We start from the raw sequence: 13,147 nt of genomic DNA on the forward strand, positions 1-13,147 counted from the left end.
TGAGACTAATTTACAGGGTGAATTATTAAGCGCGCGCTCCTCGACATCTAATTAAATACAGAAGACAGAAAAAGAAATCTGACACAAAAGGTGTACGGTTCTTTGAGTAAATTTTTCCCCCTGTACAGACTATTTTCTTCCTATTCTTAGTAACCATACTTTTAAAAATCCGAAGCCAAGTTGCCAGGTTATTCCAATTTACCAGAATTTTTACTTCACAACCGTAAGAGCAGGAAGTATTGTAACCGAGTCTGTCTGTCTGTCGTCTGTAAATTGTCTAACATTTTGCAATTTAATTTTAAATCTGCACAGCTGAATACTTTAAAAATGTTGCATCGTTTTAAAGTTAACGTAAACATAGCAACTTTTTAATCAAAATATATCTGTTTATCCCACCCTCAAAAAAAATGATGACGTCACCTCAAAATTTTGCTGAATAAATCCTGTATAAAATGCCCAAGCTATGACGAGTTTATACGTGTGATTGGTCATTGCATTCATATGTTTAAGAAACATATGAATGCAGTGACCCAAAAAAAGAATGAGTTAATTTATGTTATTGATTAAATCAGAAAGAAAATTTGGTAGTACAATACTGTTATTATTAGTATTACATTGGGTCTATCCAAATTGCTATACCTGTCCTTGGAAAAATATTGTTAACATATCACAAAATTTTATAAAGACAAAAATTCATTTGAAACATTGGCGGAGCACGCTCGTTTACTTTATTTTAACATTGCAATATATCTTTATTGTAACTTATAGGCGTTATTACAAAAAAGACCCGAAATTATTTGAAAATGTAAGGTTATACAACAGTTTCGGTCACATATCCAGCCATTACAATGATTGGATTTTTTAACATATAGGAATAGACATGATGTTTGTGTCAAATGCGATTCCAACGCCTATTCTGAGTTATTTTTCAATTGAACACTCGTTAATTCAGGGCGAGGGAAGTTCTGTCGAAATAACTTTCGACCAATTTTTTCCTTACGTTTCCCTAGGGTACGAAAAAGTGGTCTCCCGTTTCCGTCTGTGTCAATTATTATTAGGTAGATAGTCACCGAACTAGTGGACCGACTGTTGAGAAAATTTGTATGTATATTAGGAATATAATGTAGATGGTAAAACACTTACCAAAATTTGGCTAATCATCCCCACCAATAATTTGATGACGTCCGCTCATTATATTGCGTAATACACATTATCTAAATTTTGTCTGGTGGGCGGTCGCTCTTTTTCTTAATCGCTATTTTAGGCCTTTTTTTTCATATTCGAGGAGGTAGAAAACGTCCAAGAAATATGAAATTAAGCATTCGTCCGAAGAACTCCACTACAATACGCCTATACACAAATTTAGTAACACAAGAAGTCACTATACGTCGAAAAACGGCGTATTCTCTTTAGAAATACAATAATTACTTAGGAGCTATTTTACTCCAAAAAATTTGTGAGTTTGTACCAAATGGTTTGTAGTTTGTAATATAACCACGAATCGAAAGAAGTAGTTTTTGTAGTATAAATTATGGAACAAAAACCAAAATTGGAAAATACAAGTAATTGGAATAAGAAAAATTTGACTTCAATGCACGAACGTGAATATTTTATTTTTCTCTACAACCATGAAAAACTCTTTTCGATCATAATACCACTGCTCACTGAATTTAACAATGGTTAAAACAGCAAAAGAGCTAAATTTATTCCACATCAAAGAGATTGTAAAAGAACTGTCCCATGCGGATTTTTTCCACTTGAATTAGATTATTATCCCTTTTTTCTTTTTCAGTTCTGCAACCACATTTTTAATTATAAAATACAATGCATAACATAAAATTATTCTGCGTCAATTCTTATCTACCAATATAATATGAATAGAAACAATTTTTTCTAATATAAACAAATACATAACGTAAAGAAATTAACCAGCATACAGTATAATGTTTTTAGTTATTTATAGAGGACTTCTTTTGTTTCAAGTACAGACATATGACTTGGTATCAGTATATGTATTATTCAGTCTGGAGTTATTTAATAATTTTTTAAGGTGATCTCATAAAATTTTCGGTTCGGCTCGGTAGATGTAGTTAAGTTTGAAATGGTTATTTTAATATGTTACATAATTTAGACAACATATAAATTCTTTCTAAAAAAAACATTAAACTTCTTACTTTGCAGACTCAATAAATAAATTTAAAAATGTTTGTGTTAAGCAATTCAAGAACTACCTTTTTGAGAAACTAATAAGCAGTCAATATAATAAAAATTTAAGTTTATATGGTTTTTACACAGATTTCAATGATTCCCTTTTTTTATTTATTTATTTTTTCGTTGTATACGGGCAAAATATTATGAGCTATTATGCATTATACTATTCTGTAGATATCAAGACTAAACTACTCGTGTATATTAATTTGGATATTATTATGTATTATGTGACACTACTGTATAAGCAGTTCTAAATCAATATTCCTGTATGTATTTTTGCAATACGCTTCTGACATCGACTTTTTGATAAAAATCAACCAATTTTGATTACTCAGTGGACTACTAATAATAACTTTGTGTTAATTCAAGTAAAAAATATATATCTAAGGCACAACTAATAGATTTTTTAGGTTATTAATTATTATACAAAAATAATTCTCTGGAAGAATTTTTGTTTATCTTCATGCCAATCCTATCAGCACAGCTGAAAGTTTCTAACTAATTTTTTGCGATTGACAACTGATGACAGCAGACCCATTCACAATTGTTTCAAAAGAAATATTTGTGTTATGTGTCATTTGTTTATAACAATATGTATTAAAAATAAGAGTGTAGGTAACAATTTACTTATTTCTAAATCAATGTAGTAAATGGTATAATTTACATTCCATTCATTAAATTAATTAATGAAACGAGTTAAGTGACTGCATTTTTGATTATACAGGAAAGAACTACTTATACATCTTCCTTTCAAAGATCCGTGACCTGTCAACTGTATGTTTTTATGACCTGTTGGAAAGTTGAATTAAGTTATTTTTAAATTAAGATGTCTTTGTTCAAATCAATGTTGTTAGTAAGAATTAAGGGTGCAAACACAATTTTAGTTTTAAGAAAATAAGTTTAAGTACCTATGAACTGCTGGGTTCTGTTAACTTCGGGGTAGGTGTGATTACGCAATGTAATTTACACTATTGAATCACTTGCTACTGCAATCTAAAAAACACCGTAAAAAATCAACATGACATGACATTTTTCACGAAAACAATCTGATTTCAACGAAAGGAAAAGTTTGAGTGGATTAGTTATCAACACGCAACCTTTCTTATACAGTGAGTTCTTTTGTAACTACACTAAACCAATGATTTTACGGATTATTTTCACCCATAGCATTTTTTTTATAAAACAGTATATAAAGTTTCAAGTCACTTAAGTTACTTCCCTTTTAAGCTGAGGTCGATGTATTAGAAATGACAAAGCATATTTCCCCTTTTACGGTTTCACTTAAACTTCACGTTACCGGTTAACAAAGCACAACTATCACTACGTGAACACCGCCACTTCCTTTCAATGACCAAAATAAAAAGTTGTACCATTTTAAAATATCATCCAAGCAGAGCATATCAAATTGCTAAAGTCAACGTTAATGACACAAAAACCGGCACTCAACAATAATTCGAATTTAAAGGTGCAGCTTTATTTTTTTGTTAATTAATGCCACGTGTTGGTTGATTGAACTGAAAACAATGGACGAAAAAAATGAAATAAAGAAAATTTAGGGGTTTAACGAAGTCATATTAGACATAGGCAACGTGAACCATTCAACTTAAATTTTACTTACTTTAAATCTTACTTATGTGGTATAATTTAAAGGAGGCAAAAGTAACCACAAATTAGTAACCTTACTTACAGCAACTAATTGATGCATATTCAAATCTACAAAACATCTTTATAATTGAAGGGCGTGTGAACGGCGTTTTATTTGTAATCTTCTTATTTTTAAACACAGTTTGAATAAATCACATAGTTATACAGTGAATTTTTAGAAACTGTGAATAAATTGTTATTCTGCAGTCAAAATAACAGGAAACTCAAAAATAAATAAAAAAACATTGAAATACTTTTAACATCAGAAATGTCATAATAACGAAGATGTAAAGTTTTTTAAACCTGGGTTCCAAATTTTCTATTGCAGCATTATTAAACATGGAAATAATACAACATTCTACTGTATTGTCGCTTACATGCAATACATGATAAAAGAACATTTCTCACACACCTATTTATATGATTAATAACAGTATCTGAATTCTAGCAAATCCTTGGCATCGCCAAGTTTTATACCGAATGTGTCATTAATTCTGCTGTTTTTAAACAGTTTTATGTATGTCAAACTGCAGATGCAATGAAGACTAGCAGTTACAAGAACATAATTAGAGCAAGCTCAGGTGTTCTGCCTGTAGCTAATCTACTAGAATGTTTATAGTGAAAAGCAAATAATATAAATAAAATAAATAACCATTTCACAGGATAATCACTCCTATTTCGAACTATATTTCAATAATTAACTGATATCAATAAAAAAAGCATGTAAAGTAGCACCGGAAGCTATGGATCGTAGTTGCAACAGGGCACTGTGTTATGTGAACGCTCATGGTCTTGCATCTGATGAATGAAATCTGACCAACTAACGTAGGAAGGCTTCAGCAACAATAAACACCGATCTAATGTGACGTATCCTATCATTACAACGCCTGCACCATATTTCTCGCGTTTAGCAGAAAATTCCATGCAATTTTTTAAAATCGCTTCTATTTAAAATGGTGTATACAAACATACAACCTTGACTGTAAAACTAGTTTGCGTAACAGTTCAAGAAACAATAACTTGGGAAGTGCAATTTCTGTTTATACATCCAAAGAAAGGAAGGTCGAGTTGATGTTAATTAAATGAAAAGTGTTGTAATGCTAATACAGGAATAATAATTAATCCACATTACACAAATCCAAAATGAAAAATTTCATCAATTGCAGACTGTTGTGAAAATCTAAGTTACGCTATTTTTGTTATTACGTTAGAGGAAACGGGAAATATAATTTCACGCATTATGATTGGCACATTTTATTCATATCGAAAAGGAAGTTGAAAAAGCTACCGGATATGCACTATCCGAGTACTATCGCTTTGTTTGATACACAAAGACAAAAACAACAATGTTCATTTAGTCTAGCTGTCGAATCTACATCATAACAGAATATGTTACAGTAACCATTAGTGTGATCTATTTGATCGCAACCGATAAAAAACAATTGGAATAAATTGGGTCAAAGACAACCCTGTACTTTTGAAGATTTGTCTTTGATAGAATTTTCGGATTCAGATAACCATCAGTTTGAAAATTTGTGTTAAAGATGCGACGATCAAAGACAAATTTTCAAAAATCCACTGCTGTGTTTGATTGTGGTTTTATTGCTTTGTCGGTACTACGAGTATGTCGATTATAATCACACGAGTAATAGGAAATCTATTTTACTTCGTACATGCAGAGACACCGAGTGGTACAATTTATTATTTTTTGCCAACTTCTGTTAAAAATTACCTAACGTTTTATTTCCAAAGAAAGGAAGGTTCATTATACAGCAAACATTTTTAGAGAAAACTTTCATCAGGATGGTCCAATTTAACATGAATTTAAACAGGCTTTCTATCAAATATTCTTGAAGTAATAAGTCGATGAGATAGTTAATCTATCCGTAAAAAATCTAAGAAATGCATATGTTAAATTACTTAGAACAAAAAAACTGTGGTCAATTCTACATCTCTGTACACAAGAAAATTCTCAAATACGGTTTATAAGGCAACACAGTAACAACGGAAAGTCATTCTTACATAGATCAAAAATTGCAAAATTTGCTCTAGGTCTTGTACGTTTTTTTTCTACACCTCAACGTATTCTTTTCGAAATTAAAAAAAAAAAACTAAAATTAATAGGATTTTTAAAACTTAAAAAACTTGTTTAATGTTCATTTCGGTTATATCCAAATTTCTGATTGTTTAAACCGTGATATTCCAAAATAAAAAAATCAAAATCTACTAGGTTTTAGTTTACAAACATTAAATATGTTATTTCTTGTAGATAATATGTTCTTGAGTAGTTTTGCGGCAAGGAAAACATTAATTACTTAATAAGATACAGGTTTCTACGTATATATTCCTTAATTATGAGTGGAAATACCGCAGCTTGAAAGTTAGCCAACATAGGATCAGAGTAAGCAAGATTTTTAAAATAGCACTTTTCTGATATTTTTTTTTTATTTCTAAAAATAATAATAAGCTCATAAGTTGATCATTAAAATAAATTGCAGCATTCACTATTTTTTTGTATGAACATTTCTAAAAAACAAACGCTTTTTGTAAAGCACTAACGACATTACACTTCGGGACTGGAATAATTTAATAAACTTGTAACACCTTATTAACTTTCTAGACGTAATGAATAAATAAATTTGAATCGATGTTCTGTAATCATTAATTCAATGTTAGTGTCTAGTTCAAATTTTAAGAAAGTTCATTATGGAATTCAGACAAACTGTAAAATTTGATTTTATAAATCTTAATTCTGTTTGTGTAAGGCTAAAAATATGGCATTATTAAACCACATAATAATATTTCATAATTATCATTCCAGTGGTTTAGGAGATTATCTGTCTAATAAAACCGCCAACATACAAACGACAATGAAACCGACATTCCCGGATTGTATAAACTCTGGAACATCAAGAATAGTTATTTATGTATTAAGGGCATAATCAGGGAGATTGTGGCACGAGGGAATGTTTAAAGCCCGACGAAGGAGTGTCACAATCGACAATTATGCACGTGGTACATACAACGTTTTATTCTATTTTAGTTTCTAAACTATTTTTAACGAAATATTGAGTATTTTTTTTCGTTTTTCAAAATGTAAATTAAAGAAGCGGAAAACCTTTATTCAAACGAAAGTTTAGAAGAATTTGAAGTCGGTCAGGTAATGATTTGATAAAATATTATTTTTCCAACTTAAGAAAAACGTTGAATATCGAAGCGTGTTTGAATAATTAATTGATTACTGTAAATGAACAATCAATTGTTGCTTAGCAATTTTTGACAGATTTGTGCTAAAAAGGCCAATTTAAGCCCGCATTTGGGTGCTTATAAATAAGATTATGGTTCTAAAATAGAATAAAATAATAAATTACACATTCGTCCAAAAAGCTACTGTTTCCAGTCACTTATATTTATACTTAATAATTATAAATATAAGGTGTTTAGTATAAGAATTATACCTAGACACAATGCTTAACAAATGATGTAGCCACTTGTGCATAATAACAAATTCCTGAGGATGTGAACGCTTAAATTTAATTAACAAAATTATAATTACTACATACATATCGTAAAAAGTGTACACAATGAAAGCGTAAGGCAAGGCGAAATCCTGAGTCCACTATTGTTTATATGTGCAACAAATGAAGTAAGTCAAACTACAGCAAGGAAACGAAAAAATACCGACTGGAATGGCATAATATGCAAACCGTGGACCTAAATATGTGTGTGTAATAGTAATTTCAAAGAATTGTTACCTCGAGAAAAAATGTTAAAATATGGATCGACGAAGCTTCAAAATACGACTAGGAATAAACCTGGATAAAGCAGAAACTATGATTATCGCAGAAGACAAGGAGGCAATGAAGTAAGACTAAAGCAGGTAGATAACTATAAATACCTCGGATGTATGTTCAACAGTGAAAGCACCGGAAAAGGTAAGATAGATAACAAAAAAGCAGCATGCAAACTGTTCTACCAAATAAATAAAGAAGTAAGAGAACCAAAATAATCCTCTAAAAATCGATGTGCTGACATTTGAATGTGAAAATTGGATAATGACCTAACGACAAAAAAAAACACACATGCAAGCGACAGAAATGAAATACTTCAGAAAAGTACTAGGAGTAAAAAGAAGGAAAAATCCGAAGGACTGAGGTAAGAAAATAGGTGAACAATAACTATGATGTATGAGACATCTAAACCGACTGAATAATAATAGCCAAGTGAAACGGGTGTGGCAGGCCTGAACAGCAGGAAGGAACAGGAGAGGGCGACATTGCCAGAGGCGGAACCAGTGTATGTCCGACTTGCTGACCAGGAAAGGGAAGACATGGAAGGAAGCAGGAACTATGACCGGGCATAGGACTACTGGCCTAGCGCAGTTTTATCCACAGCGAGAAACGAAAATGAAAATGGATTCCTAGACGCCGGTAGGTGGAAGAGGGCAGGATTATGTATATATGTAAATATAAGTAAGTGGAAACGTGGTTTGATTCGATTACAATACTTCTTTAGCCCATGTTCGAGAAGTACAACATATTTTATTTTTGCGATGCTCGAACTAGTAAAGTTGTTTCTTTCATATTGCCCCGACATTGGTGTTCATGAATATTGTGCAGTGTATAAAATTATCAACATTAATTTGTTTACCCTTACCAAAAACTAGATATGGTCTCGAAAAATTAATAAATTTTAAAATGAAATAAAGAGGAAGAAAGTTATCATTTTTACAATATACAGTTTTAAAATTACGACTCGTATGTATTTCACGGGTGTTGGTCACTTGCGCGCCGCGGTTAGATTACCCCAAGCCTAATCCCCAATAGACACTTGCGCGCAAATAGGGTAAATAAGCTTCCTACATTATAGTACCATAAGTTTCCTAGTAAGTCTAGAAGTAGAGGGTTAAAGAAATAGCAGACTTATTTTTGTAAAAAAATGTTTCTTATAGATTTGTAAAAAATAAGTAATTTTTCATATACATTCATTTCATATATTTAACTGTTTTATTTTTTATAAGATTAATCTATGGTAGAAAATTTAAGAGCCATAAAAATCTTTTCAGATCTGTATACCTACGTATTTGATGATTAATGAATATGTGTGTAATTGTGTCAAAGTTAAATTAATTCTTCGATTACTTATTTTAATGTGACCAACACCCACCTAAACTACTACAACACGTAGCAACTGTTTATATGGTATTAACCTTTAAAATTATATGCAAATTTTTCTCAGCATTGCGCCCAACTGTCCGGTAGTTAAGACTACCAGACCACCTGCAGATTTTTCTGACCGTGGTGCCCAACTGACCCATGCCCGTATTTCACCAAGTCGATTTTACATTCTACACTTCAAAAATTGGCATAAGAACCTTCGGCACCCATGAAGTACGTACAAACACTGCTGTATGACTGTTAGAGCGTATTCTTCAATAAAGATTCATTTTACTTCCCGAGCGTAAGCAAAGGAAGTATTGTAATCGAGTGCGTCGGCCGACTCTCTACTTTTGCATTTTCTCGACCTATCATGATCCCTAGAGGACGAAGAACTAGGTCTGTTTGTCCGTCTGTCCGTCTGTCTGCCGTCCCGGATTTTTATTAAACAGATAATCTCCGAAAGTACTGGGCCGATTGTTGTCAAATTTTGTATTTATATTGGGTGTATCATGCAGATGGTAAAACGCTAACCAAAATTTGTCTAATCACCCCCACCACTAATGTGATGACGTCACTTCAAAATTGTACATAGTAATTGGGTTTTAAATTGTATCAAATAACATAGTCTTACACATGTAGTTTATGACTCCGAATTGAGATTTTACCCGAAACGTCTAGATTTTAGGAAAAAAAAAATCAAAAGTAGGAAACAACATCTTGACATTTAATTTGGAATCTACAATCGAATGCTTTGAAATCTTGTAGATGGTTTACAGTTGTGATAAGCATGATAAAATTTTAAACACAATATATTTACTTATCCCCTCCAAAAAAGTCTCTACTTGTGATTTATCTTTCCATTAATATTTTTTGAATTGCATATACAGAGCGAGTTAAAAAAATTAATGAATGCGTGAATTTATTTTATTGATTAAAGGAAGAATTGCAAAACTGAATACTTTGAAATCTTGCAGACGTTTTAAAGTCATTGTAAGCATGGTAAACTGTTGATCCAAATCAATCTGTTTATTTCCCCCAAAAAATTAATGACGTTATCTCAAAATTTTGCGGAATAAATTCTACCCAAAATGTGCAAAATATGAGTTTTGACTTGTGATTCATCATAGCGTTCATATTTCCTATTGATCAAATTAAGAACGAGTCATCCCATTTTCTCGAAAATGTGAAAATACAAACATCTTTATTTAATAAGAATTATAATAATGATATTCAGAACATTTTGTCGATTGTAGCTTACTAGTTAATTGTTTTGTTCCTCTGATTTGAGGGGTCGAACTTATTCAAATCAAACTATTTTCTACGTGACATTCTTTCGATGTATAAACATAAACACTTTCAAATTGTGCTCCGCTAGATATAGACAAGTTATAATTAACCATGTGAATTACAGCATCCGAAAACCAAATAAAATGTAGTGTTTTATTCAGTAAACGGAAGTCAGAACAGTAAAAGTCTGGACCGTCACATTGTCACCTGGTTACTGCAATTCGTAGAAACCATGTTTTAGTTTCGTTTGTATTTCACCATCACGTCTACAGGTTGATAAGTGTTATCGCTATTTGTCTTAAATTACAAGTGTTATACAGGATGTTCATTTTACTTATCTGTTCACTTTATTTGTTCACACCTGACAATTTTTGCATTCCTAGGCAACATATTATACACCCCAGAGACCACTTCCTGCAATTTCATTTTTTTTTTAATACGCAATCATTGCAATCACAGAAAAAAAAATTACAAAGATGTCAATGCCAAATAATGACAAAATTGAAAAAATGAATTCAATTTATTTTAAAAAGCACATAAGTCGTCACGTTTCCCACAGCGAGGAAAGTACTGTCTAAACTCTTTAGACCAATTTTTTAAACTTGCATACGGATAAACAATTTTAATATATAGGGTGGTCCTCGATATCCCACTAATTATTATTAGAGAGAAAAGAAGTAAAAGACAAGTGTCTTTAAGAAGCATAAATTAACTCTTTTCGACTATAATGAGTGTTTTGTTTTTGCGGTTTAGCACACAACGCAGTTCTTTTTTATTGAATACTCTAAATTATGTACATATTTTCATTAGACCCGTTTTAGGATTTATAACCATAGTTTATTTTTGAAATTTCTATCCGACGTTGCCACATTATTACAAGTTTCTTTATTTTTTTTAATAAAGCAAGGGTTCACAAAAAATCGCAATAATGTTACCTTTAAGACAGAATGAAATCAAATTTTAATATATAAATATAAAAAGAATTCTAAAACATTACAATTTTCAAATATCGATATTTCAGTTTTGCAAATAGAACACGTTGAGATTAGTTTTTTCTTGATAATGCCAACGTGGGGTATTAGACCACCCTGTATTTTATTACTGCATCTTACTCTATTTTTGTTATCTTTCTTTCAATATGTCGGTATCCCTTTAAAAAAATAAAAAATTTCAACAACTATCCACTCTAAATATATAAAAACCATAACCACAACCAGAATAAAGAAAGAGAATAAACAGACAGAATAACATGCGGTAATGAAAATAGGTGTCCTTTTTGAAAAAACTGAATTATCGATATTTCAAAATTGTATTACTAAAAATTTATAAGTAAATATGTACTGTATATTATATATCTTTATTGCAATTTTTTGTGAACCCTAAAATTAAAAAAAAAATGGGAATACCGTGGTAAAGTTTTACTGGAATTTAAAAAATAATCTGTGGCTAGAAAACCTAACAAGAGGCCAACCAGGATACCTAAAAATATATAGCGTATTCCATCTGAAAAGTTATGTAGACTTAGAAATTCTGTATAGTTGAAAATAATGTTCGTGTACAGTCGTCAAAGAAGCATACAACTTTAATTCAACTTTTTTATTGTTTTTCTAACAATTAATACGATATCGAGAAGCGCGCGCGCTTAGTGACTCAGCCTGAAATGTTATCACTCTTTTCAGCATTTTCAAGGAAACTAGGTAGGTGTTTTTTGAAATAAAAATACTTTTCACACTTTTGATACATCTAATTTTTTGAAGAAGTTGCACAGATAAATTCTAATTAGCGTAATCGGTGCGATTTGAGGAGCAATGGTGTACTTGAACCTCCCGTCGGAATTATTAGTGTTCAGGTGCTAACTGTATTGTACAAAAAAGGGTTAGTTTTTGTTTTAAATTTACGCTTATCCAGACAGCTTTAAGTAGGCAAATTTTAAGAGAACAATAATTGTTAATTACAATTCAAGCCGTACTAAATGCAGCGAGGACGTGAGCCTATGGGCGCTGTGAAGGTTATCAGCACTAATCCGGTCTCTGCTAATTGATACGGTACAACTTGTAAAATTTCGAAGAATCGGTATTTGTAATTTCTAATATAATTTCTAATATCAGGGTAGTTTTTTTGTACCTTTTTGATTTTTTTTTTTAGAATTTTTTTTTCATTTCCAATAAAATGTATGTACTTTGTAACATTTTGAGATGACGTCATCAAGTTTTTGTAGGGAATAGACTGACTTTACTTTATGTATCAGAAAATTATTTTACTTTTAAGACTACCTAGACTGAGGGGTAGGCCATATACGCATTTAAGATTTTTTGGTTTAGCTTCACCGAGTGAATTTTCATTATTAATTTTACACCATATGTTTTCATTTTTATATCAATGCAAATTTAGAATGCCAACAAGATTCTAATAAACGACAGAAAAATATTATAAGGTCCACCACACCAGACGTGAACAATAGAGTATATAAATAATCTCGAAGACAAGCAAATAAATAACACAAAATTTGAATAGTCACAAATTTTATGTGTGAAACAGTATTAACAAAATTATAACGTCCTTGAAAATGCATTAACTTAATACGTCTGTGCTAATGTGAATAAGGCAATTTTGTTAATTAATTATAATTTAGAGTGGTGTAGTGTGTATTCTGTGTTTAACGATGATACCATAAAACTTAAATACAAGATTATCACTCATCTTAAGGCACCCAGTCTCCAAAATATCACATGCAACGGAGTGTTATCTTTGTTTTTAAAAGTGTTAACACAAAACAAGAATAACCAATAGCAGTGCGTATAGTAACAGCTGCTTGCAGGTATACTTAATACGGCTTATTAAGGTTT

At 31.1% G+C, this 13,147-nt stretch overlaps 1 protein-coding gene across 5 annotated transcripts in view; it reads right to left on the reverse strand.

The window, feature by feature from the left end:
- LOC135135703 (ras-specific guanine nucleotide-releasing factor RalGPS2) overlaps nucleotides 1-13,147 on the reverse strand; it is a 33,994-nt gene that overhangs the window by 20,303 nt on the left and 544 nt on the right. Inside the window, exons 2-3 of one of the 5 annotated variants that reach the window (XM_064064846.1) lie at nucleotides 3,120-3,197; nucleotides 2,953-3,000 (exon numbers count right to left, since the gene is read on the reverse strand). The exons of the other annotated variants lie outside the window; for them this stretch is intronic. The gene's annotated coding sequence lies outside the window, so the exon portion shown is untranslated. The remainder of the gene's footprint in view (nucleotides 1-2,952; nucleotides 3,001-3,119; nucleotides 3,198-13,147) is intronic. 5 annotated transcript variants of the gene reach the window in all.

The sequence above is a fragment of the Zophobas morio genome, unplaced genomic scaffold (assembly GCF_036711695.1).
Source record: "Zophobas morio isolate AGI-343-1 ecotype UQ-CSIRO unplaced genomic scaffold, CSIRO_AGI_Zmor_V1 ptg000024l, whole genome shotgun sequence".
NCBI lineage: Eukaryota > Metazoa > Arthropoda > Insecta > Coleoptera > Tenebrionidae > Zophobas > Zophobas morio.